The sequence below is a fragment of the Zingiber officinale genome, unplaced genomic scaffold, assembly GCF_018446385.1.
Source record: "Zingiber officinale cultivar Zhangliang unplaced genomic scaffold, Zo_v1.1 ctg71, whole genome shotgun sequence".
Classification (NCBI taxonomy): domain Eukaryota; kingdom Viridiplantae; phylum Streptophyta; class Magnoliopsida; order Zingiberales; family Zingiberaceae; genus Zingiber; species Zingiber officinale.
The window spans coordinates 85,520-91,474 of record NW_024589967.1 but is presented as its reverse complement, the minus strand read 5'-3'; positions in this window follow the sequence as shown (position 1 = coordinate 91,474).

Below are 5,955 nucleotides of genomic sequence, written 5' to 3'. Positions count from 1 at the left end.
GGAAACGAAGGAAAATAGAAAATAAAAAAAAGAAAAAGAAAAGGAAATAAATAAAAATAAATATTTCCTCGCTTAAAGGGGTAGTCTAAACAGGTTTTTCCGGGCTCCATTTTTTTTTTATCCCCTTAAACTCATCCATACGAGCTCTGAAAAATTTCTGAAAAATTTCTAAAAATTCCAGAAAATTCCCTTATCATTATTCGCCATTTTTTCGGTATTTTACATTCTCCCCCACTAATAAAAATTTAGTTCCCAAATTTTGTTATCTATCATCAGCAAGTACTAAAAATAGACAGAAAGTATAAATGTTGAACGGTAACTGAATCACCTACCTCAAATGAAAAGATGGGGGATATCGAGCTCAGATAGTATCTTCGAGCTCCCAAGTAGCCTCATCGTCTGAATGACGTCGCCATCATCCTACTTTATACAGTCGGATAGTCTTGTTCCACAACTAACGCTCCTTCCGGTCCATAAATCCATACCAGAATCTCTTCATAAGTGACGTCAGGTTGAACTGAAACTGAGATATCTGTCAGCACATGCATCGGGTCAGGTACGTATCTCCTCAGTATAGATACGTGAAATACATCGTGAACGCCTGCTATGGACGGTGGTAGTGTCAGACGGTAAGCTACCGCTCCAATCCTTTCCAAGATCTGAAAATGTCCAATGTATCGCGGAGCTAGCTTACCTCTGAAGTCAAATCTCTTCACTCCTTTCGTGGGTGAAACTCGCAGAAATACATGGTCGCCAATAAAGAACGCTAGGGGTCTGCGTCTCTGATCAGCATAACACTTCTGGTGATCCTGCGCCTCTAATATTCTCCGTCTGATAATACAGACCAACTCTTCGTTCTGCAGAGCTTTATGAGGTCCCAACAACTGGGCCTCCCCAACCTCATCCCAGAGGGTGGGTGTCCGACAAGACCTACCATACAACGCTTCAAACGGTGTCATCCGGATATCCGAATGAAAGTTGTTGTTGTAAGCAAACTCTACCAACGGCAGATGGTCCTCCCAACTGCCTACGAAATCCATAACACATGACCTCAGCAGGTCCTCTAAAGTCTGAATGGTCCGCTCTGACTGTCCATCTGTCTGTGGATGGAAAGCTGTACTGAAACGGAGATGTGTGCCCAAGGTCTGCTGCAGACTCTGCCAGAAACGAGACGTGAACCGTGGATCTCTATCTGAAATGATACTCAACGGAACACCATGTAGTCTGATAATCTCCTGACAATACAGATCTGCTAATCGATCCAGGGAATCAGTCCTCCGGATCGCTAAGAAGTGAGCGGATTTGGTTAATCGATCAACGATTACCCAAATCGTGTCATGACCTCGTCGTGTCCTCGGCAACCCTACCACAAAGTCCATAGTAATGTGATCCCACTTCCACTCAGGAATAGGAATCCGCTGAAGTAATCCAGCAGGTCTCTGGTGCTCGGCCTTCACCTGCTGACGGATAAGACATCTCGCTACAAATTCCGCGATGTCTTTCTTCATACCGTTCCACCATACAGAACGCCTCAAATCTCGGTACATACGGGTACCGCCTGGGTGGATAGCAAATCGAGAACGATGAGCCTCCTGAAGTAGCTCCTGTAAGACCGGGTGAGACTGAGGTACGCATAATCTGTCTCAGAAGTATATAATATTCTCCTCATCTCGTGGGAACTCGGTCTACTACCCGAAAGCTATTTGGCTGCCAATAAACTGCAAATGTTGATCACCAGCCTGGCCTCTCGGATCCTCGTCCTGATCGACGACTGAGCAACCATGGTAACAAAAACACCCTGCTCTGTCCGTCCCTGCTCCTCAAGGCCCAAATTCGGAGAATCCCTTAATCAAGTCCGTAACCATAACTCGGTGGCACGCTAAAGTCCCTCTGGACTTCCGGCTAAGTGCATCGGCAACCACATTAGCTTTTCCCCGGGTAATAGTTAATGTACAATCATAATCTTTTAGGAATTTCATTCTTCTCCTCAGTCGGAGATTAAGTTTCTTTCTAAGTGAACAGATATTTGAGACTCTTATGGTCAGTGAGAATCTCAATTGTAATGCCGTACAGATAATGCCTCCAAATCTTCAAGGCAAAAATAATGGCGATCAATGACAAATCATGTACTGGGTAGTTCTCCTCATGTTCCTTCAACTACCGAGAAGTAAGAGATTACCCTGTCGTGCTGTAGCAAAACAGCGCCCAAACCCTGTAGAGATGCGTCGATACAGAGCACGAATCCATCCTCTCCAGAAGGTAAAACCAAAAATCGTAGCCGACACTAATCTCCGCTTCAGCTCTTGGAAGCTGGTCTCGCAATCCTCAGTCCAAGTGAACTTCACGCCTTTCCCGGTCAGGCGTGTAAGTGACATAGCAACGCGTGGAAAACCCCCAACGAGCCTTCGGTAATAACTAGCTCGACAAAAGGGAGTTGCGAGTTTCATCTATTGACTATGGCAACTCCCAATTGGTAACAACCTCTATCTCCTGTGGAACCACGGTATACTCCTACTGGTGACCGTGTGTCTCCAACATCTCACAGGAGACTACCAAAATACGCACTACTGATCTTCACACATAGATATTTTCGTTAAAACATCTCTAGAACTATGCGAAGATGGTGTACGTGACTCACCTCAGACCCTAAATAGATCACAACATCGTCAACAAGACAATGGAAACCGATCCAAACATCCTAGGGATACCCAAATCATCGAGTCCATGCTAACATCTAGGACATCGCAAGCCATAATGGTAAAACCAAGACATATAATGTTCGTATCACAGACATTCCTAACCATAAGATCCTCAACAATAAATAGATCTGATCACCAACGATATAAATCACCAAAGAATATATCCTCCAGTGTGAGAGCAACGCTCCATCACACGAAATACCATATATGTGAGAGCAACGCTCCACCACAAATAATCCGAAATTATGTATCTACAATAAATATGGGAGCAATGCTCTGCTACAAGCAATCTACAATATGTGAGAGCTACGCTCCACCACAACAATACATAAGTGCCCAAAGCACCTAACTATCTAGCTAGAGACTGCATAAGGTCACTTTACCATAGGTCACTGTGGTTAGCCTAGGGTATAGCAACCTAGTAAGCGAATCAAATCCATAGCCAACTCTATCATCATCCTAGTGGGTCAGTCACCCACTAATAGGAGAAGTAGTTGACAGGGTAATACAAACAATAACATAATGTAGACATCAAACATTCTATATTCAACATAGGTAGAATTCTCATGATTCTACCAGCCATACACCTGGCACACGTGCACACACAACATAGGTATGATCAACATAATCCTCCAATTAGTGCACACCCAACATACTCACAATATAGGTGTAAATCACCGTGATACCTCCAACAATGCATACCGAACCCATGTGCATATATCATCGTAGGTAAAATCAACAATACCCCTCAAACAACACTCACATGACAGATATACACATATGCCAAGAGTATAATCAACATATACTTCCATTAAAGCATACTAAACCCAGATGCACTCATAAATCACACATAATCAATAAAATACCTCAGATACCACACAAAACACATATGTACATATCACAACACCGATGTAGTCGACAAGATACTTCCAATATGACACTCACACCCATGTACACATACCACGACACATATTTACATCGATAAGATACCTCCAATATGTCAATCAGGCACGTACAGCTAACTCAACAACTATAATCCACAAGGAACCTACAATAACCATATCAAAATGAGAATACTCACACTACCTGTAAATGAACTATCCATCATAGAACTCCTACAACTCATAACAATCATTCGTACATGAAACAAAGATAGGAATAATCAACATATTTGACCCAATCAACCTGGTATTCCTATGCTACCTTCTAAGTTATCCAACTAGGTACATACCGTCTAAAACTAAAGTACCCATGGAATAGGATACATCGATGCTCTATAGACTGACCAAAATCGACAATGATATACGATCAACTCAGTCTTTTCCACGTCAGTACAAAACATGTATTCAAATGTGCTCTAGATACCAAACTAAGCACAAACAACCCAACTCGACAAACGTAAATCAGTCTTCTACTGACCGATCTAACAAGAGTAAATTAATATTTACTGATGAAAATTTACTAAGATAAAATATTATACTAATGGCTAGGTCAACAAAAAGATATAGATACTATCCACTACCCAGCTAATAATAGCAGAGGCTGGTATGTGCCTTAATCTGTTATCCAACTAGTAATAACAGAAGCTAAAAACTACTGGTGTATGATATGATAAATCACCAAAAACTGTAACCCTTAATCTCTATCAAGATCGATCATCATCAGGGTTTTACCAAATACATAAAATATATGCTATCTCAACTAGACAGGTACTAGTAAAGAGTGCTAATACATGTCATAATATGTAATAGTCAACAGGGCATATACTAACAGAAAGGTATAATAACAGTATACCAACATACCTCCTACAGCTTGAAGATGTCCTGCTACTGCCAGGTCCCAAAACCCGAAAAGTCACATCGAGAAAGCAAAACACGAAATCCTAAACACAGGGAAAATAAGACTCGTAAGCCGATCTTTGATACCAAATAAATTGGTATCAGATAAATCTCGAAAATCCAGAACACATAACAAGTATCGTATACCTGCTCTGATACCACTAAATTGTCACGCCCCGGGAAAATCCCTGTCCGAAGAAATTTCGACAGCACCTCCCCTGTACGGGGGACAATCTGAAGCATTTATACAAAGCTCTCAGGGCCACATATACCTCGGCCAACATGGCCGGAATACTAACAAATAAATAAGTAAACAACCACGCAGTTATATATGTAGCAGCCCACTCGGCTGTACAAAAACCAAAGCACAACGAAAAAATAACAGAAACCAAATACAAACCAAGACACTGACTGCTAGCCGGCTAGGCTTACACAACCATCAACCAATACAAAATACACTCCAGAAACAAAACAGGAACACAAGCTAAATACACAAGTTCATATACCAAAATAAAAGTAAACAAAATGCGGAGACAGATCTTCTGAGGTGACGTGGGGACCAGCAGACAGGATACTCCATGCGACTCCATAAACAATCTGGCACCTGAAAAATATAGAGTCCACGGGGGTGAGTTCAACAACTCAGCGAATACCAATAGACATGCCTAGTAAGATATATCTAACAGCAATAAACATGGAATACAACTTCCTAATCATATATATAGGAAAGATGGAAAACTGAAAGGTAATTGAGGAAGTTGTACTCACCAGGAACTCCTATCTAGAACAAAAGGATCGTCAAACCGAAAGTGTCCTAAATCCTATATGCATGTCAAACATATGCATCCAACCAAAATGCAGCAAATAAATGCAGCAAACACAAACACAAGAAATAAATGCATCAATGCGTATGATGCCAATGATGCGTCCTGGTCACCCCTAATGCCAGTAAGTCATCTCACGTATAAATGGTGAGACCGAGTGGGTAGGGCTGTGACAACCGTGCACTCTGTCGTCACTGCTCCTGATGAGTGACCGAGTGGACGGGATGCTGTCAGAGTACACCTATCCTCCTACCCCAAATCATAAATGGGGGAGCGCAATGCTCTCATCTCCCGGTACACGATGACGGGGAGGAATCTCTGCCGGCTATCACGCTGCGTCACACTACCCAAGAGCGGACCAACGGAGCCAAACAAAGTCCCTGCTGCAACATATTCTGCCTGAATTGACCACTAACCCATGAGTGGTGGTGTGTGCAGATCCATGTAACTGGCGATGTGCTCAACAATAATGGAGTCGACTATCGCACAACATGTAATCATGATGCATGACAATATCCTGATCATCATAGAAAAATCCATATATATATAATATGGGTACCACAATATCAATAAGTCAAATTCACGGATCCAGGG